Consider the following 23,001-nt stretch of genomic DNA (forward strand, 5'->3'; position numbering starts at 1 on the left):
AGCTGCTGCCCTGCTTCTCAGACTCGGCTCGACGTGCTGCCCTGCCTCTCAGACTCTCAGGCTCTCCTAGACTCTCAGACTCTCAGGCTCTCCTCTCAGGCTCGGCTCGACCTGCTGCCCTGCCTATCAGACTCTCAGGCTCTCCTATCTGCCTCTCAGGCTCGGCTCGGGGTCTTGCCCTGCCTCTCGGACTCGGCTCGAGCTGCTGCCCTGCCTCTCAGGCTCGGCTCGACCTACTGCCCTGCCTATCAGACTCGCAGGCTCTCCTAGACTCTCAGACTCTCAGGCTCTCCTCTCAGGCTCGCTCGACCTGCTGCCCCGCCCATCAGACTCTCAGACTCTCATATCTGCCTCTCAGGCTCGGCTCGAGCTGCTACCCTGCATTTCGGGCTCGACTCGAACCGCTGTCCTGCCTCTCAGGCCCGGCTCGGGCTGCTGTCCTGCCTCTCGGGCTCGGCTCGAGCCGCTCTGCCTCTCGGGCTCGGCTCGAGCTCCACGCTGATTTTCGGGCTTGGCTCGCGCTCCTGCCCAACCATGGTCAAGACAGGGTAGACAATGGTGTCACAGGTTACAGACACTATGTGTGAGGTTATTCCTGGGAAGACGGATGGTTGGCGTAATCTGTACGACAGTGACAATTCACTGCCAATAAAATTAATTGCATAACTGCATTCATTTCAAAGCATTGAGATAAATGTCGGAAAATTACTGCAAGAAAAACGTTACTTGAACGATGGTTATGAACAGCTAACAGATCAGTGTACCAGATCAGATGGCCTCCGACGAGTGCCCGAGCATCTCGCCCCGTCCAGCGCCTGGACTGATCAAACGACCCCAAGAGCATAGCCAATATTATATCACACCGGGCGCGTGAATATGCGGTAGGAGACGGGATAACTTAGCTTTGAATTTCGATTCAGAAGTCGGGCATGAGAAGGACGCGGAGGTGAAACCAGGTCTGTAAAGATCCAAGAGATTTAAATTTGAGAGATTGAAATGGAATGAACCAGGCTGGTTATAAGTCTCACAAATCGCCCGTGGTTCTTAAATTACGAGAGCTATATGTATGCCGCATGACGTGACATCCGTGCATCTCACGCGGTTCGAGAACGCCACACGATGTACGTGCTAGCTTTAAATGGCCTCGCTTACACGCGGTTGTATCTCGTCAGCCTATGTCTTCTAGGTCTTAGATGTTTATGGGAGGATATTTAAAAGGGAGCACGTCATGGATTCATTTTACAAGACGTCTGGTCAAGTTGCTGTCTAGCGGCTCCAGCAGGAGGACACAGTGTTGTAAGCTGAACGGTCCGAGAGGCACAACCCTCACCGGTTTGGGTCACACGAAAACGATAATTACAGGGGTGGTTCGACATGTCTGGCGTAAGCTAGATGGCGGTGATCGCTGCGAGCCCTCTTATAATCGCCCTTTCTGACTCTACTGAAACGCCTCGTTTGCTGATAATGATGCGAGTGATTTCAATAGCAACTGTTAAGAACTCAGCACTTATCGTATTGAAGGAGATCTAGACGCGAGACAACGGGAAAATGATAAAAAGTACTCAAACATTTGCTCTTCACTGATAACATATATCTAGTCGCGTGCATTACTCGAGTGTCGTTCTGATCAGAGTTCAGCCCAAGCATAAACTGCTGCGAGGGCACTGATCCCGCGAACCGCTCTGATATTGGTTTGTCCGTGTGCATTTCTGACGCTTCGACTATGAGTTCATATTGTGCCCATAATAAAATATATCCTAATCGGCGCTGTCCGATAACTTCAAAACATGATATCACACTTCACTAGTTGCTGACATCGGCGCACATAGCAAGAGTCAGCACTTGAGACGATTTCAAAGCATTGTTCGATATGTGCTGAGTCATCATCAAGTAAAGCGAAGAACGCGAGAGGCGACGCCATGGGCCGAAGTAAACATGGCAGACGTTCAACAAGCAATGCGGTACAGGAAGAGGCACATAACACGCAGTAAAGTCCGGTTCACACAAGCACCGATGCTACGGCCGGCCGGCTCACCTGCGGTTCGGTTAACTTTTGTATTACAGCGTCAGCACCGAAGCATTTCACCGCTACAAGAAAGGTACTGGTGGGTTGCGCAAGCATGAGCAATCTGCAAGGGAGTTAAGGTTACTTCCTCCCGCCTTGACTTTCGATACGATGGCGGCTATTCCTAGTCGACCAGCCCGATGCTTTTCAGCATCCTGGTGCCCATCACATTTCATTTATTCCACCATGTGCCTCGCGGAAAGCCGCACATGGCTGGATGAAAGCCCATGGCGGGCACCAGAAACGCCCTCGCGCATGGACGGAGCACAATGACTTTTGCATCGGCGTCAGCCAGCTTATTTTCAGCGGTTCATATGCGGCTTGGAATCCACCATAGCACTGTTGTTTACCTGGCGTAGAGGGTCGAGATCTAATAAAAGCTAAAATCCTGCATTCTGGCATTTGTCAGGTTAGAGTGTACGGAGGATGTGTGCTAACAGGTTCATAGATTGGTGGCACCGAGTGCTCCTAAAAATATGCCGCATTCGTTTTCTCCATAACTCTTTCCTCTCACAATTAACGAAAGATATGCATATCAGTCCAGAGCCTCTTGGCCTCTCGCGTCGCGTGGTCATTTGCGTCTCACGGTACCCATCCCACGTCTGGCAGCATCAATCGTTCGCTTGTCTGCACCCAGCGTCTGCGGGCTTTTTGGGTACATAACTCTCCAGAGGCGACCTCATACAGGGGCACGGGGACTGGCGTACCCTGGGCGATGAGGTCGTCAACTTTCTGAACATTGGCCCTATGGGCGTGGACTGGAACGAATCAACAAAAAATGTCATCAACTTGGGGAGCTTTCGTTGTCCCTGTCCCAGAGATGCAAATCTAGGAGGTGAGCTCGAACAAGTGCGCCGGTGAGTTAGAATCGGAAGCAGCGTATGTCCGATGGAACTGGACAAGTTTGCTTTTCTGGACCATACGAGAGACTGAGTTGTGTTGTACACAAAACCTCTGCATAAGTTGAGCTTCAAAGTAAGTGCAAGCACACATGATTGTTTGCTTAATTTTCAGGACAGTTTTCACCTGTGGTTCGTTTTGGGCACACCACGTGCTTAAAGTATCCGTAGATGTTTATATGAAAGCGCCTTGCGGCCGAGGCTGCATGTGAGTCAGATAAAAAAGTTTTATTTTCGCCCACTGCTTAAATCAAAATGCTTCACTTTCTGACGGCAAGCTGTGCCGTACGTAAGGACGTCTGCGCTGGCAGCGGGAATGGTCGCGTGCCCACACACAGCGACGCATCCAACGGCCGTACCCGCGGAACCGTAGAGAACATTTGGGAGGGAAAACTCTTTGGAACTATTGTTGTAGCTCGAGATAAGCAAGAAAGGCCCTGAAAGGCCCCTTTTCAGAGTGTGTGGTCTAGATGTAAAAATTGAGTTAAAAGGGCGGCTGTTCTGACATTTTTTCACACGTTTGCGCATTCAGATGTTCACCATTGGGAATTTAGCACACATTCAACTGCTGACGTCGTATGGCGTCGCCTGCCTCTCACCCTGACAGGGAACGTGAGCACAGTGGAGAGATGGATATTGTACCTTTGGTTTCCTAGATGATTAGCTTAACCATTACAGCACCAGCACACTGCGGATTTAAGTCATAGTCAAACTGTTTCAAATGGTTATTTAGACAACATAGGTTCAGTGGCGTATTCATAAAGTGAAGGGCCAAAATTATAGCAATATGTGAGTGAAGCATGTTGACAATGACCAGTTCAACGTGCACAAGCAATGTTATGTCGGCAATATGCCATGTTGTTTTATGTCATACACGAAATTTTGCGCGCTTGCCGCGCGCTAACCTGGAGTTTCAGCGAAAGGTTTTGAAATGTACCTCCACCCCTACTGTGAGTTCCTGCGTACATCTCCGCACATGGGCGTCCATGGCATTGCTATCATCCTGATGAAGTAAAAAGGGTATTCTACATGCCAGTCATTGTGAATGCCAAAACGATATTGTGCATGCCAATCATCTGGTCTTACCCGATTTAAGCACCTCGAAAATCGGGTAGGACCAGATGAAAAACTGACAAGCTTTTAGCCTCTAGCAATGATCATGTCAGAATCAGGCCCAATATTGCACGAAGCATGACTCGTGCAACCATGCACGCACAGTATCTCTTTAGCCTTTAGTACCAGAGATGTGCCGACAATGGTCAGCACCCGCAAAATGATGATCGATGCCGATCATAGCATGAACCAAATGCATAGGTTAAACCCATAAAAGCAACACATTTTCGTGTAGTCAACCTAACTGAAAAATACACATGCAAAACTTATCCACCGACAAGACAAGACGCAGGCGCTTGGTGTTTACAGAAGGTGTGAGGTCTATAATTTGGATACATTAATCAGGCTTCGTTTCAGCGCAATCTCAGGAAACCCAGAGTGATTTGATCCAAAGGTCAAAATTTGGAGCATTTGTATACCAGTGTGCAAGGTTACCAACGACGTGTCCAGTGTTCTCACGGGGCGTCTCTCCCCCCCCCCCGCCCCTCCCGGGTGTTCATAAATAGATAAACAAACTACCATACCCACGAATGGACACTACTTCAAGCCATATGGCACGGAAGGCGCGCAGTAAAATGCTGAACGTTGAAATCGCAGATTGGTGCGTTCTGTGATATGCAAGAAATGGATATAACAGCCACCAGCGGGTAGGCAAGGTATTTTAATACCGCAGGTAGTTGCACTCAGTGTTGCATTCACCCGGAGCATACGGCAGTAGCTGAAAAAAGTCATTATTTTGTTGCTGAGAACGGCACGGAGATGCGACTGGCGGTTGTAAGATATTGGCGTGTAAAAGTGCACGTACGGGACCGGTCGCTCAGGTTGAAAAGTCCCCGGTAACCAAGCAAGACCGGCTCGGCACAAAGCCCCGCCCGTCACGGAATGGTTAAATATTTAGGACACTTCCTTGAATGAGCAATATGATAGGAGGGGGTAATGTTTCGCGCACATTTCCTTATCTAAATGTCACTTTCCAGGTATTTGGATTTGAGGTCAGATGCTAAGTCAAGCACCGTTTTCCAGCAACATCATACCCCACCCGATTGGTATGGCCAACGCACAAATTGCGAGTGAGGACAACTGGGCACGACACTATCTGGACCTGGCCAGAATCCGACAATCACGGGTAGCGGTGACAGTGGGCCAATGTCGTTCACCTGGAGACAACCGTCCTGTCACAAGTACGTGCCGCTGTGTAAATCAGGTCCGTCCACTCCAGCGCAAACCACGGTTGTGGACGTTATGAAGGTTAAGGTCAAATGCTGACAACGAAGGTGGATATAGCTTCGAAACCAAATAAACAGGGTACGTGGGTGTGTAACCTACAACTTACTCGTGCATTCTTTCGCTGATCCAGACGCACGTAAGCAAACACTGGGAAGTGGCTAATCTCAAGATTCTATCAACAGCTCCAATTGATTGATTTTACCAACGGGCCTGATTGCAAATCGCTGGAATCTAAGCCGAGAAAGATGTGGCATAGTAATTGTGCACACGCTTAAACGAATGAAGTGTTATGAAGTTTTGCCCGGGGGTTTGAGCCCAGGGTTTGACTGTTTTTCAACATCTCTCCTGCTGTCAACTGAAATGCAAATAAATGCTTATTCGTTTACCTCGATGACAGAAATTGTCAGGCCTTCGTCGGCCGGTAATTAAGGCGCTGTATAGTACCTGGGCACAGGTAGAGTTAAGAAGTGAAGTAACGTCTAAACGTGATCGCTGAATCGTCTTGACAGACCAAACCAAGGGTAATTAACAATTCTAAAGGTCTCCAGCGTTATTCACAGGTAATGATACTACTGAATATTTACGTTTTTGAAGCTCACTAGCCCCACACTGGATTAGGTAGTTTTGCCTGTCGTGTCTCAATGGTGATGTATATTGTTGAAACAAATTAATTTCAAGTCGCTTATTTTAAAAATGCCTGCAATTAGCTGTGCCACGAGTTGCGTACCTGGTTTTTAAGTTAATAATTGATGAGATATAAAAATTATGCATCTTAGTCTTCTGCAAATTCATTGACGCCTTAGCCATCTTAGATTAAAGGCGGTTTGTTTATGGTGCTAGTTCGTCATATACATACCATAAAAGGACCTCAGACATGCATCTAAGTAGTTGATGATATTATGCATTGCTTAATATGCAGCATACGTAGGCACAAACACACAAATATGTGCATATACGTGTAAATATGCATCTCATGATTCACCGTTTCAATATTTCAGGGTATCATCACCAGCGCAGCACATGAAAGACAAACTCACACATTATTAAGTAATGAGGAAACAAGCCTACATTCAAGAAACATCGTTCTGTCCCATCACAGATATAGTTCATAGAAAGAGATTCGCACAATTCCACACCAAACTTATCTGTATGCCAACAGGTTAGCTCGATGATAGCATAGTATCACGCCACGAAAGATCTTCAAGGTTCCGCACGAGAGAAAAAGGAAACAATCCTGTGTCTTAACTGTAAGTCTATTTCCTTCACCGTTGGAGCTTTTCAGGTTCAAAAATAGCTTCTCGAACATTCTGCCTCTGCAGTCGCTTGCAAACATTGCTTTACTTTGTGCGGAACACCGTACGTGGGCACAGCCCCGCGTATCCTGCACTCTAGAGCACAGCAACATTTGGGAAACTTTCTTTCCTGCACGATGAGACTGAGTCTTGACACCCTCCCAGACTCACACCCAGACACTTCGCCCATCCGAGATCATTATCAGGTAGACTTTTATGTTGTTCTCTCTTTAATACGGCGTCTAGAATATTTTTCGTCGCATGTATTTGTACCATTTTCAAGCTGACCTGCTTGCATGCAGATAAGTGTGATTAATTGTGCGACCGTTTTACCATGAATGATGCCAATGATAATGATACCAAAGTCGCACAATGGATAAGTATAAAGTGTTCAAAGTTGACGAAAGCTCTCTATCGCTATTTTTAGCGCATCTTTTAGTGCGGAGACGACAAATTTTGTTAAACCTACTTGCACGCGTATAAAATGCATTCATAGAGAAAATACTTCTAATTCACAGAGCCTAATATAATACTTCCAATCACATTTACATGCACGGTAGCTACCGCCGACCATTTAATATCCCAAAAGTTGTGCAAGGATTTACTTGCTTGCTTAGAAGTGAAAAGAATACGTTGAAAAAAAATGTTCTTTTCTCAAAATTTGAAGGCGTTTTCAGTCATTGCATATCGGGGAGATGTCGATCCTGTCCATTAGTTGTGTTAATGTCCTGTCATGTTAGTGTCGCATGTGCTCCAGAGGTGCCCCATCACGTAAGTGCATTATCAGGGGCCGTGTGTCGTAGTTACGGGAACATGGTCATTTCAGTCTAAAACTGCACAATCACCACTCTTGCACCGCTGCAGCACACAAACCTGATGAGCCTGATGACGACGAAGTAGGCAAACACAGCCTTTTTTAAAGACGGCATGTCCGCCGCCTACAGAGACGATGAAAAGTTATTCGTGACATTGCATCCAATAGCTGTGTACCAACCAGGCCTGAGCACAGCATGAAAACTACTAATTTTCGATATAAAAAATGCAGCCGGCCTGATCATGACAAACAGTTAAGCACTAGATGCATCCCCTCTAAAGCCTACTAACGCTCTAAAGGCTTCATGCACCCGCTCTAAAGACATCGTCTGCGAGTTCTGATGTCCGCTCAGCGACTGGGCGCGCCATAACAGCCCATTCCATATCGGCGACACAACACCATTGTCTCGCCGCATTACCACGCTCCTACAAAATGACGCTCCAGAAAAAAACACACCTGACTAACACACGGCTCGTGACTAACCCGAAACATAATGGTCGATGACACCATTATCTTAGCCAAATGCACTGGCAAGAGGAAGCTTGTGACTTGAGCCGCTGTATGTTTTAGAGACTGGGTTCCCACCATAAATCCGAAAATGGACATGAGAGGTACCCTGTCCTTACATACGGAGGATCTCTCGCGCTGAGGCAATACAGGATGAAGCTGCGATCCTTGAAATGCAGCATGAAATATGTGGATGGGATCGGTAGCCATCTAGCATGCGGATCATCGCGTATCCTGCATGCATGTGTATCATTGTGCATCCTGCATGCATGTGTATCATTGTGTATCTTGCGTGCATGTTGATCATCGTGTATCCTGCATGCATGTGTATCATCGTGTATCTTACGTGCGTGTTAATCATCGTGTATCCTGCATGTATGTGTATCATCGTGTATCCTGCGTGCATGTGTATCATTATGTATCCTGCGTGCATGTGTATCATTATGTATCCTGCGTGCATGTGTGTCATTGTGCATCCCGCATGCATGTGTATCACTGTGTATCCTGCATGCCTTGGTATCATTGTGTATCCTGCATGCATGTGTATCATTGTGTATATTGCATGCATGTGCATGTGTATCATTATGCATCATCCCAGATGTGTATCATTCCTTGAACAAGGAAGTACTTGTACACGCCGGATACAGTAATCGTTGTCATAGCTAGCTTAAACGTAGATTAAATACTGTTTTGTTTCTCTAGAGGCGGTTTTATATTAAAGTGCATTATCTTGCGCGCGTTTTGGAGCTTTCGGCAAATCATATGTGACGTCACCATGAAATGATTGAATTCCATACCGAACCAGACGCTATCGAACGTATTCTGTTGTGTTTATGTGCCTGTTTGTATATTTAATGACGCTAATGAGTTTGGCGAAACATTACACGATATCAATATGGGCATAATCCTACATCACTTTTCGAATGATGGTAGACCGGTCTTAAGGAGCCTAGAAAACCATGGCAAAAGGCAAATGTATGCCCAATATACTGTCATCTTAACCGTGATATATATATATATATATATATATATATATATATATATATATGCATATGTATAATTTATTTCCTATATTAACTAGCAATGTGTTTCACAGTTTACAATGGCGACATTATCAGACGAAAAGGGCAAGTACGCCACAACGGTTTTGCATACACGACACAAAACAACTGACAATGGTGGGGGGAGAGGTGTCATGCTTAATTGCATCTGACGATGACCCCCTCCAAAAGAAAAGAAATAAAGGAAAGGATGCAAGTACACGATATGCGTTGCATGTTTCCAAGCATACTGGCTTTATTCTCTCCCACCCATATAGTCTTCCTATTTTAGTTCCAGCTGAGCCTTTCGGCTGTGAGATTCTGGCTGCTGTTGGCTTCGATTCCCGGAGGAGCACTCACCTCGTTGGTCCCGCCCAACAAACGCCAATTATGATTAACACTTCCCGCCCGCGTAATTCGTAAGCAGAGGCATATTTAAACGGAATGGGCTGGGCATTAATTTCTGTCAGAATCATTTGTAGAAAATTATTCATGCGTCTTGGTTACCAATCGTAATGGTCATACTACATGAAAAAGCGACTCTGGAAGGCACAATTAAGATGTCACATGGCGATAGGTGGAATATGTCAATTGCCTGGATGAGTTATTGCTCGACATGTTTTACCTGATTTCGGCATGCCATAGGCCGCAACAGCTGACATTGGATGTAGCCTGTCAAGGGCTGTGAAATATCGTTGCATAGGCACTCCTGTCGCAACACGCCTAGTTGTTGAAATAGTGTGGCCTGCGGGGTTCTCCTCATGCGGTAAAACTGCGAGAACTGCGCACTACGTAAGTTACCAATTGTCTTCCTTGGCGGTGTTTGCAGTGCAGGCACTGCCAAGACATTTATTTTTGACATAACGTCATTCAGCGCAAGTGTAACGTGTATCGCTTTGATGCCTAATCATCACTCTATTATCAGACAAGGCAGGAAATATCTTACGTTCATGGGAAAAACAGTGCAAGATGCTTTAAAAAGCAGCAATTAGATGCTTAGCTGAGACCGTTTGGCGTCACATGCTGACGACATTTGTGAATCATGAGCTGCATAATACGTATATGATGAAACTGACGGTGCGTTTTTGATCCAGGCATGCGTTGGTCCGCCGACCTGCTCCACACCACTTGGCCATCGTACACCATTCCCGCGAAACGGCATCTACATTTTGTCTTGGGTGGCTTGCGTATTCCCAACGCAGCTGAGCAGTAGACGTAAGCGGGTGACGAATATGTGTATCACATCCACTGATCTGGGTAACGTTTGACCGACAGCACCACCATGCACCAGTTAAACACTCGATTGCGGAGTATGAGATCCTCCTCAGCTTACCACCAAGTGAGTATAAGCAGGGTTAATTGTTTATTTTGTATATTGTAATTAATTGGCTCCAGACGGTGGCAGCTGCTTTACATACCGGTATTTTCCCCGGAGTTCAGGTGCGGAAGAGCAGCAGCCGGAGAGATTATTCGCACGAGTCGGCTGCCACTCTCGGAGCACTAATGCAGAATACGGACTCGGGACGCCCGAGACGTTCGGGCCGGGGAGCGGCGGCGGCACCTAGGGGGAGGCGCCGCGGCACCGGCTGGCCGGCGCGATCCGCCAATAGGGCGCGGCGGAGAGCGGCGGGCACGCGGCGGGGCACACACGCGCGACACCGGTCTCTCTCTCTCTCTCTCTCTCTCTCTCTCTCTCTCTCTCTCTCTCTCTCTCTCTCTCTCTCTCTCTCTCTCTCTCTCTCTCTCTCTCTCTCTCTCTCTCTCTCTCTCTCTCTCTCTCTCCCTCTCTCTCTCCATCTCTCTCTCCCCCTCTCTCCCCCTCTCTCCTCTCCCCTCTCTCTCTCTCTCTTCTTTCCCCCTCTTTCTTCCTCTTTCTTCCTCTTTCTTCCTCTCTCTCTCTCTCTCCTCCTCTCTCTCTTTCGCTCACTTTTTCTTGTCCTTGCTCTTCCTTCCGCACTCTCTTGCGAGACCTCAACCCGCTATTACGCGACCAATTTACGCATCCATTTGGTGTGATGTTAGCTGTTATTAATCCTTGTTTTCCCAGTGCGTATTTCAAACCCAATTAGATGTGATCTTTTGGCATATTTCTCCCATTCTCATTTATGGATCTTTTTTTCTTCAGGTTTTTTTGTCAACTAAGACAGTAACTACTGCACCCAGTCATACCGACGATGTGTTTACATCTCAAAACATTCATGAAATGGAGCTTGGAATTGCCGCTGATTCAAAGACAGCTCTCACTAATTTGAACATTACGGACTACAAACCCACAGCAGAACTGCTATAGATGACATCGTAAATCACGTGGCACATCGGGTTATGTGCCTCTACGGGCAGCCATAATACGAATGTCCGCATCGCGATTATAAGCACCCACTCCCATTCGCGTTCACAGAAGTTGGCCTGGAGGCTCGTTGCTCGATATAGTGCTTTGGCATCGTAATGTGTCTTGAATTAAGGAAACAGAATCGTTGCTGAATTCTGAAATACCAAGCCCATAATTAAGCACAGAAAACCGTTCTGTATTGATAACATGATATGGTAGTAAACTTCCTCTGCGAACTGTACGCAGCCTCAGGCCTACGAGCACAGAACAGACCGCAATCGGACGGCCTGCAGCACCATCAGGAGCAACATCACAGCATCAACATCATCATTGCGTCAGGCGGCTTCACTTCTTTTTGTCCACTTTCCAGGAGCTCGTCAGATACCTTGATGAGAAGGTGGCGAGGTCAGGTTGAGCTCCTGATGGACAGCCGCACGTGCTGTTTGCATGCACCAGGAAGCCGACCACCAAGTCCTTGCATATTAGCACCAGCCTTTGTGTAATCTTAATTGAGATGAATCAACGCGGTTTTGGCGGTCACAGTTGACACAGGCTATGACATCTAATCAGCTAATATGAGCTCGCTTGTTTCACCAGTGACAGTCAAACGTTGAGATCAACTTCCCTCTTGACGCTATTTTCCAACGACATGTCTAGATGCGAGGGAATCACCTGGTTTCCACAACTGATCCATATGGTGTGGCCTTCGGACAGTGGCTGTGTTTTAGTAGGATTTGTTCACGCAGGAGGACAATTTTTTTCAAAAGACGGTGTAAACGCATTATAGTCTTTTTGACAGGTGGCTACCGCCACAAAGCAGCCCGGCAAACTTCTGGCTGGAATAAGAGGCAGTTGGAAGACACAATTGGTTTTCCTCAGATGTGACATTCTTTATAGGCCCAGAGAGTTGGCAGGAGGTCTGCCGAACCAACATTGAATGCCTGTATACATTTCACCGTCATTCACCTACGGGTATAATGCTGGTGCATAATGCTGCCTCAGAAGGTCAACGCAAGCCTGGGATGTGAATTCCCAATGGTGTCCTGATATAAGAAACGCCAATTTCACCACCTTTTCCTTCAACGAGCGTCCTAAGACAAGCTTTCGTCGGTGAAAGTTGCTCAGACTCAAAGTCGGGAGGTGCTCTATTTATTGCTCGACTTTGGACATCTATCTGTGTGGGAGAGGGCTCAGTTGCCCCGCGAAATGTGCCCTCGCCTACGGAGCTGATGAGACAATATTTATAATCTTTTGTGGATTACAAACCTTAACTTGAAGCTGTTTTGGGTAGTCCAATCTCATTTAACGTGTAATGCCGTTTGTAGCAAATGAGACTGGTTTGGTTGCAAGCTAGCCCAATCGCCTCCTACATGATGTTGAGGGACATATGTGAAGGTCTCAGTCTAGTGGCCCTGGGTGCTGCCTTTAGGACCGGTGTATTGTTTGACACAACTGACATAAAAGGGTCCCCGTGCAGCCTGGTCTGGGCGACTGCTGCGTGGTGCATACACGAAAGGTAAAATATTCCGCGGACCTCTCTGGCAAAAAGGCTGAGGTCAAAAACAACACTTCTCCTCCGAAATTAATCGCAAGCATCTAAGAAACGGCTATAACAAAAGCCGTCGCTTTAATCATCGCCATCATTATAACAGCCCGCGAAATGACCATCGCGGTCGCACGGCCGTGAAACCTTAACACCATATTATAACTGTCATGTAATGTTGTCGTAATTATGGAAAGTTACGCTAAAGCAATTCTGCTGCAAGCAATTTTTACCGGCAAGCATGAATGCGAGTATTTTATTGTTAATCAAGCACACTTCCGTGTAGAAACAAGCTGACATAGATGTTTCCTTGATTACAGCCGTCACGCCGGAAGCCTGCTGCCTCGCTATTTTCGTGGGTCCGACTCGACGGGCATCCTATCGTAGTTGACTCACCTCGTAGTAGCTGTTATTTACCACCTGCATGTGAGTCTATACTTCAGACATGAAATGCAGCGGCATCGGAAAATCCAGGCAAAAACTATCCTGACACCAGAATGATCTTTCATAGCATACCCAAGCGGCGAGCAGTCTGGACAAAGCTCAAAGGCCAGTAACTGGAAACCTTGACATGCCGACAGAGCAACTCACCCCGCTTTGTCGGAGCTTCTCTTCCTGGACTTGCCCCACCTTCTTCACATCAGTCCAGACCTTGAGGCTCTTGCCCCTTCCTGACGCGGTTCCTTGACCTACAGGCTCAGCCCGTGTGGCTCCAAGGCACTGACCCGAACAAATCCCACAACCACGCGGACCGGGACCAAGCACGGTCGCCACAGCTCTAAGCCGTAGGGCTTGTTGCGTGCTGGACGCACGTGCGGCGGTTTGTCGCGGGCGGCGCCGCCACAGGTGAGGCCGGGCGGCGGCGGCCGATGGCCCGTCCCCAGACGCTGGCGGCTCGCCAGCGGACCAGCGCCCACCGAAATAGCGGCCCGCCACCGGCGCCCCGAGCCGACCGGACGCAGTGCCCCTGCGACACGGGCCCGGCATTGATTGTCCCTGTCGCGGCGGCCCGACAGGTGCAGTCATGGCAAGCGATGGCGGCCCGAGATAGTGTCGCCGGGGCGGCGCCGGGCGCTCCGGCTCCGGCACGCCGCGCCCACGGTCCCCGTCCCCCGCCCCGAGGAGAGGTCACCCCCCCCCCCGCCCTCGGCAGAGCTGTCTGCATCGCGTGACTCACCGGAGGCCGCCCTTCGCTGCCCTGGCACACCGCTCGTTGGCGTCTCGTCATATTCGCCTCCCCCCGGCATCAGTCGTCTGGTGCCGCATGTGAGGGATGTTCATGCGTCACATCAGTCTCCCAGACATCGCCCGCGACGTGGTTCTCAGCCAGCGGCTGCACGCGGTCAATCCTTGTTTTGTACATGAGTGCGTCTCCATTACTGTCTGTGTTGCGTCCTTCCAGCCTGCTGACCTGGTGGATCAAAGGGGCCCGATATCCTTCCAGGTTTCAGGCCTCTTGTGCCGACGGATATGAATTACCCGGACAGATTAGGTCCTCTGTCGACCTTCTGTCGACCTGATGCCTCCAGGCTCTTTGTCCCGCTACATGTATGGGGACAAATAATACAAATACCTGCTCACTGTGTGCTTGGGATCTTCACCTCAAGAAATGTTCTATTGCTGGGTCAGGTTGTTCTTTTCGATCGTTCTATTGCCTCTAAGCGTCAGCAAGACTGAAACGGAGCACGTGTCAACATCACCACAGGTGACGTCACACAAGTTACGTGACATTCGCTCTAGGCAAATAAGTAATCGCGTCATGGGTCACCGTCACGTCTTACGGTCATGATAACAACATCAAACTAGAAACCCTAAGAATTTGACCGTGATTTTAGTATGCGATTGCTGATAGATGCAGATGCCATTGCTCAAGCAATGTCAGGCCTATATGCGCTGTTCGAATTTCATCGGAGAGAGCTTCACTGAATCAAAATGCCACTCAGGACAGTCTCACGGGTTTCTTTAGCAGTTCTGGAGTTCCGCATTACGACCTGCATCGGCCAGCGTGGTGACCGGGCTGCCGCCGCACGAACACCCTAATCATCTTGTGTTACAGACAGTCAGTGATAAGAAGTCTCGCCTGCCGGCCTCCGGTTGAGGAAGCGACGCCACGCCCGTACCGGACACGACCCCACCCTCCCGGCACTGACTGACCGCCGGTAAGGCCCGGTCAGTGGGCCTGCTGTCGCCTGGCGCTGACTGTCCGCCGGTGAGGTCTGGTCAGTGGGCCTGCTGTCGCCCGGCGGTGACTAACCGCCAGTGAGGTCTGGTCAGTGGGCCTGCTGTGGCCTAATCAGTCAGCCTTCTGTCACCTGGCGCTGACTGACCGCCGGTGAGGCCTGGTCAGTGGGCCTGCTGTCGCCCGGCGCTGACTGACCGCCGGTGAGGCCTGGTCAGTCAGCCCGCTGTCGCCCGGCGCCGGATTACCGCCATTAGCCGGCTGTTCCTGCTGGCGTCGCGGCGCGTTCTGTGGCGGCTGATAATCAATTCGGGGGCGCCTCCCCGGGAAGATTAATTCATCCCCGGGGCGAGCGATGGGCGCCGCGGGGACCGGAAGGGCGTACCGTAAACACGGGCGGCGGGAAACAACCAGCCCACAGAAACACGCCGCCGCTGACGCCCTGCAACGGCCCGGCTGGGACTTACCCGACAAGCTGCTACAGTTTGTCTCGCCTTGGAAATATTTAGAGTTGGGAAATCCCAGTAGGAAATAATCGGAAATTGTTATCGGATATCAGTTTTCAAATTGGTCATGTGGATATGAAATAATAAGAGACGGTTTTATGGTTTGTTGGTTTATATGCATGAAACAATAAAAATATAAGCCTTCGCCTTAAACATTTTGTGATCATACTGTGTTGGGTTAGTGGCGATGTGTGCTCATTTTTTGCCGCGGCAGAAACATGCCCGCGACCGAATCACGCAGGTCACGAAGAAAGAAGGTGACGCGCTCTGTTGGCCTCTGCGGAGATCTGGGGCTCCAGAACCACCTCTAGGGTGCATCCAAATTTCTGTTTTAAAAGACTGGTGTTGGGGTTTTGAACTTGCATGGTTCATAAGAGTAATTCAAACATCACTCTCTCGGTACCTTGGGACACTACGCTGGGCCTGTCACTGTGGGGACCCGTCCACTACTGGCTTCGAAAACGAATGTACGTGCCTAAGCGCCCATACAGCATGGATTGTCATACCGATATAACATAGTTGCGTGTTCCTTGATGCAAACGCTTGCCATTTTGCTGGCTTTAAAGATTCACCAATGAAGGGACAAAAAATGTCATGTTTTCAGTAACGGACACCGACCAGTAAGCCACCTCGCGCGACTGGGGCCGAGCGAGGTAATGCCAGGCTTGGAAGTTGTCAATTAGAATCCCATGAACCATGCACAGCCTGAGCTAATGGAACAGGAGCACCTTGCACCTCTTACACGCGGGTCCAATCAGCCCATTGGCATTGTCCGTCTCTCTTGAAAATATAGCAGGTAGAGGTTTACTAATGAGGCGCTTAAACAGCGCTGCACAAATCGCGTCGATCGGCAAATGGCTGTGGATGGTGTATCCAAGGCCATGGATGGTGAAATGGGCCCTGGTGGATCCAAGGCGCTGACTGACCACCGGTGAGTGGTCAGTCATTGGCTCCTACCTGATCGGCATTCACTGTCATAGCCGTCAATGCCCATCAGCCGTCGGCATTGCATTATTACGCACATTTCTGTTGATTGCCCGGAGTATTGTCAAAAGACGTCAACATTTTTTTTTTTTTGGGGGGGGGGGGCGGGGCGGGGTATCGTTTAGGCTTAATGGGCTATGCGCTTGTGGCATTGTCTTGGTTGAATCTCTTTTGGTTTAGGAGCACAGTATGGCCCACTCATGACGTTTCAATTGAGGTGACGTGTTTCAACAGCCGTGTAGTGACATGAAGACGGTACATTCGCCCGCGCTGAGTGGCGACGGTTACAAAAATATTAGTATTTACTTCTGTGTTAGCTTCTAGGAAATGAAATATCTTTCCATGTTGGGGCGCCCCGCTCCTGACAATCATGTTACTGCTGAGCTGTGTTTCGCTTGGCCCAAAGCTTTGTCTGTAATCTTCATATATAAATAGGGTAGCCCTTTTCTCGTAACCATTAGTCATAGACGGGGGCCTAACTTCGTATCAAATCGGCAATGCACAACAAATCGGGTAAGCAGGAGCGCAGATTCGACACTAGATCCGGCTTCGGTTTCGGCATAGCGATTTTGAACTGATGATCGTTTGGCTTCGGTTTCGCATTTCCTAGGCTGCTGGTTTCGAACTCGGCTTTGCTGGTACAGAATTTGAAGCCCCCGACTTCGGAATCGGCTCCATGTTTTGAAGAAAAAAGGAGCCGTTCGGTTCTGTTTCGGCCTCGGCTTAGGCTCCAAATTCGTTTTCTTGTTATTGTCTTGGCCGCGGATTCGGCTTCGAAACCAGACGCCCGGCTTCGTTGCCATGCCTGTAAAGAAGATAATCAAACAACGACAACCTTAGTTCAGTTATATCAGCACTTGACATCTATCTTAGTTAATAGTGCAATCAGCTCATTTCTTCTTTACTACAAAAGTGCGTTTTTGCCCCAGGAATCTAAGCTTTTTATTATCAATCGTTCGGGATGACCAGACGTGTAAGATGACATAAGCTGCCCTAAAGGTGTAAAACCGAACACTGTCGTGCGTCTAACTGCCCGTCAGACGTCCTGTGTGGCGTGGGACGTGCGCGGCGATAACGGACGTCAGAGCTGTCAGCTGCTATCACGTAGATCATGTCGACCAATAGGAGCCTTCGTGCGGCGGGGGACGAGCGGGGCCACAACAAATGTGGAGGGGTGTCTGCTGTCATCATGTAAATGATGCCCAAGCTTGTCTGATGGAGTCAGTTATCTTTGGCTGCTGATACCCGTACATGTGACCAAAGCAGTGGGAAGTCCACATTTTATGAGGTTTTGTCATGCGCTGGTCCACTGGTGTAAAGTTAGGGCAAAACGCCTGGGGAGTCGCAGAAGTAAAACGGGCACATTGAGAAGTTCTTTAACGCTACGCATTGACAGTAAAGTGTCGTGTGTGATGTAAATAAGCTCGCTGTACTTCCAAAACACATCATGAACGCTGCAGTGCATCCAAAATCACCTTTGTAGCCGTGGAAAATGCAAATCATATCTCACATGCCGAAGTCAGTTGCAATGATGTAGCCCTTTCATTTTTTTGTCAGCACTCGGTTGGCGTCCTTCGAAAGGAAATTCTGTTCGCACATCGCTTCTGGGGAATGCCGCGAGGTAATTCGCGTGAGCTACGTCACACCTTGCTGCTGTGACAAAAACGAAAGCGAGTCGCTGGAACACGGCTCTGAACAGCTGTAATCCATTCATTTCAAGCCGCGAGAACGGGGTGGGTAAGGTCCCTGTTTGGCCGATTAGTCGTACTGTACTTAAGTGTATATTAATGAAGTATATATATATATATATATATATATATATATATATATATATGCATATATATATACACTGCATTAGTCTTCACTCTAAAATCAACAATATGATGAAGAAAACAAATCAGATACGGGTGATATTGGTAACGTTCAGCGCTGCCGATTTTCCGCTCCGCCTGCTCACAACAAACATGTAAGTCGTAGACACGTGTGCACTATTTTGGGCGAAATGACACCGAATGCACGAGAGGTGCTTCCGACCAGCTCCACAGTTCTCGTGGTGCAGGACAGGTCCGGTGTATTTCCAGCTCAGTGGCTCGTGCTGATTGGCGAACACAGACCGGGCACGGCCGTGACTGTGGGAGAGCTTCCCCGGCGAGACCATTAGCTGCCGCAGCTGAGCTCTGGCGCCCGCACAGCACCAGCCGGCGGCGATTGCCCTGCAGCTTGCTAAATAATGCAGCCGCGCCGGGATTGTGCGTGAGGCAGTCCGCGAGCCGCCGGGACACACGCCGGAGCTGCCTCAGCCCGCCCCAGCTGACGGACGCCGCGGAACGGCGGACGGAGCAGCTGCCCCAGCTCGCCCCAGCCGGCGGGACGCCGCGGAACTGCACACGGAGCAGCTGCCCCAGCTCGCCCCAGCCGGCGGGGTGCCGCGGAACGGCGCACGAGGCGGCGTCACTGGCACGGCTCCGTGCCCGAACACGCGGCGCCCCGTCGTCACCCCACGTAACCGAGTTCTAAACGGATGACAAATGACGGCCGAATGCGCTGCCCGATTTTTCACAGGACTCAGCACCGGCTGTTGTAGTGCCGCCGCCGCGCCGCCGGTGACAAATGACACCTGACCCGCCCGGAAACTGACACTCACCCCAGTGACAAATTAAACAGTTTGATGGAAGTTATCGCGCGGCTAATTTAGAGCCGGTTGTTTAACGGCCCCGGGGCGGCAGTGGCGCGGCGGCGCGGGCCCGATCGTTATGTGAAAACGGTGGCCACACAAGCCGCCAGGCCAGCAGGCCTCGCCACCGCGCGGAGCCCATTGAGCAGCGCTGGGACATTTCTGTCGGCGTGCCAGGTGTTTCACGCCAGATTAAAATTGCACGCGACTAAGGTTTACTTCCCCAGTGCCACTGGGTGGGCCTACAAACCAAAATTCCGTATAAACTGAAATTCATGAACTATACGGAAACTAGCGCAGTGATGAAAGAACGGAACCTTCGATCCACTGTAAAAACTGTGTGTGAACAAAATCGCGTGATTTGGGATGTTTCGTTGGAGGGTTTACGATACTAGAAATTCACATTTGAGGAAGCATGTAGGAGGTGGTGGCAGACTCGCCTGATTTATTTGTGTTTGTTTTCTCTTTGCTCTGAGAGCCCTACAAGCGGTGCGCAAATTATGTAAAGAATTGGCCCAATTAAGGGCCAATGGGAGGGAAACATCAAGCAAGGGCACATCTAGCATGGAAAACAGTTGGTTGTTTGGTTGTTTGGATTAGAGCCCTTTCGACCAGAAATGATCATTTCAGGACTATGGGATGAATGAGAATGGTTAGCCGTGGGGCAGGCTGGCATGCACCTGGGGGGGGGGGGGGGGCGGCAACTAACGAGGTTTAACCTGAGCATGTGCGCTGGGTACCCGGTCGAGGTACTCCTTCCCAGGAGGTCTCTCGGCACACGCATGGATGACGCACGCAGCCGGACTCGGAAAGACGGGGTGTCGCGAGTATGCAGGATGAAGTAAGAAAGAGGATAAGAGGGTTGGAGGATCATGGAAAAAGCTTTGTAAAAGACTTGACTTAAACAAGCGCCTGGGCGACCGGATAAATATCGTTTGCTCGGGTGGGGTCAATTTCGCCCGGGATCTAAAAAAGATAAGAAGGGTAGAAACACCAAATTCACACGGTAGGTTAGCCAGCATGTGGACTCACTTGCGTGAAAATTTGGGATTCCTAAGCCTTGACTTTCGGATAAAATAAAGTACGACTAGGTCATATTTCAGACTGGTGTCCAAAGTGACCAAGGCGTCTTCGTGGAGCCCCCTGAACTTGGATTCGTGCACTAAGCAAAAGGTCATAGGTGGTCATCCAAAGTCAGCGACCTTATTTTAATTTTAGAAGGTCAGGGCTACCAAAATCCTACGGGAGTGTTTTGAATTTGCATTTGAATGAGCGTCAAGGATTACGCTTGGCGATATGTTCCTGAAAACGAAATGTTGGCCGGGGCCATTTTAGATCAGTGAGCTACCTGAACTTTAAGAAGCCCATGGAAGATGTCTGTCAGAGTCACTGTTAGTAATAAACTTGAAAGGAGCACGAGAAACTGCCCACACAGGAAGCTCTCGAGCAGAAAGCAGGTTAGTTTAGACCTCAGTCTGACCTTCATACCTCACCCTTGGTCAGTGAAATTTGTCGTAATCCTTAATGTTTTCTTGCCTGAGGAACTATCACAGCGATGTATGGCATTACGCAGCGCTTCGTCGTTGCATCGGGTTGAACGATTGCCTTAAAATTGCCTCCACTGACAGGGGCCTAAACAGGCCGCGGCGTTCGGAAATTATGTTGTAAAACCCCCGAGGGTTAGATTGACCTCCCACCCGGACGAGTGGATATCGGTGTATCCGTGGAGAATATCGGCGGTCACCAATGCGATGATTTCTTATTGGTCCTTCTTGTAGCACTCTCAACAAACATGGCGTGGCATGCCTGACATAATATGCGTCATGGATCTCGACACTCAAACAGGCATTATCAGATCCACAATTCAGCCATTGTAAAAATATCGTTTTTTTTGGGGGGGGCCGGGGGCGTCGACTACAGCGGCCATTTTGTGCCCAACCCAGCTATTGTTAACTCGGCTGTCGTCGGTAAGCTGAATCGCGCCCAGGAGCCGTCGTGCGGTTGTTTATGAGCTAGATAATTTACGTTCTTTAAACGTTCCATGTAGAACTGCGTATGGATATGCATCAGCCCCTGTCAGGTTCTAAATGATTGTGCAAAACCAAAAAGCGTGCTTAACAGCAGAAATTGCTTTGAGGCATATGTATTTACAAGCCTTTTTAATATTAGCGCAAAATAGGATTTCTGCATAGTTTTCAGAGTTCTTCTGACAGAGATGTGTTCTAAGAAATCACTTACGAAAAACACCGCCCACATGCCCATTTACCATGCTCCAAATATCATTGGAGCTTTGGTAAATATAATTACGTGAATGCTAAATGTACCTGAGATCATAACTGGTGTATACTCCAGTGATCTGAACTGCCGGTAACTGTTGGATCATCCGAACTGCTTGCCTTCATCTAATGTCCAGGGATCAGGAACCATGTACCTTTATACATATACAGGTATTGTATCATACAATATATATATATACTGCTCTAGCCATACAGGCATAATTAGGGTGCTCAAATGTCAATGACCTGATAATAGCTGGAAGGGAGACACACAGTTGCTCGAAAAGCCTTTACGAGAAAAATACAACCGTGTTTGACTTGAATGGGCGACCGGGTCAGCACAGAAGAAAACGCTCTTGGCTGGGTTATTCTTTGCAAGCAAACAGCGTTGCGGTGAACGTTCTGACTGAAATAGGTCATGTTCGATATAAACATTGTTACGATCAGGTACCGGAATTGAAACTAGTGCCACCCTAAGACAATTTTTGTGCAAAACTACAAGGTGCGTTTTTTAAATATCACGCTTTCTGTTGGTCGCGTCACATTTCCTGCCAAAAATTCTAGATTAACGAGATTCGAAAAAGGGTTATTTTTCACATGTTGTCATTGTGGCGAAAGGACATGCAGCCTGATTACCGAGGTGGAACTTTTGGCATGCAGCCACACACCTGGACTCAGCCATACAGTGTGAATGATGGCGCATCCTCCATCTCACCTTGGCCAATAGGTAAAAGCTTGACGCGAAGTCGATGATGCCCCAGACTTCTCAAACCCATTTCGAACCGGTACAGACCGCCATCTATAACAGTGGCTGAAGTCGGAACTAGACGAGTAACGCGAACAAAGCTCACCAGATGGCCCTCTGACTCAGTTCTGATCCAGGAAATGCCGCCGGGTTTCAACGGTGCAGAGATTTGCTCAGGAAGTCTTAATCCGCAGGTCTAAGCTGGCATAAATCAGGCAGCTTGCACGCTAACGCTCAAGCTGTGGGGCGTTTTCAACATGGCAGGCCTGCACGCGTCAGGCGACACCACAAGCGTGCACCGTGGATGTGAGGAGCAGGCATTCACGCATCAACTCGGGCTGCCTGATTTCAGTGCGCATCGTTCCTTCCAGCTCTACCGTAGCACTGTCCCTTTGAAGAAAAAGGAGTGCGTTTCCCATGAAATAGCGCATTTGTTGTGCCCAAAGGTGTGAATGAACATCATAAAAAGAAGGTGGACCAACTCATTATTAAGTAATTTCTCCCCACGCATCATCTCTCATGCATTTTAAGTAATTTCTCCCCATGCATCACCGAAACTTGAATTTCCATAAAACGATAATGGACCACGGTCCTTACACACCCTCTGGTCCTACGCCTCTGTGAAAGGCTGTGACCCAGGTAAATGCCCTGTACGACACACAATTATCAGCTCACAGGTGCTCCTTAACAGCCGCTCCCCTCCGAGTTGTAGGCGAGGTGCTGCCAGGACGAACGCCTCTGCTCACACGTCATATTCCACGTAGGGTATGTGCGCGCCTTGGAACGGACAGAAAACATACGACGTGAG

The sequence above is a fragment of the Pollicipes pollicipes genome, unplaced genomic scaffold (assembly GCF_011947565.3).
Source record: "Pollicipes pollicipes isolate AB1234 unplaced genomic scaffold, Ppol_2.1 Scaffold_4295;HRSCAF=5057_pilon_pilon_pilon, whole genome shotgun sequence".
NCBI lineage: Eukaryota > Metazoa > Arthropoda > Thecostraca > Pollicipedomorpha > Pollicipedidae > Pollicipes > Pollicipes pollicipes.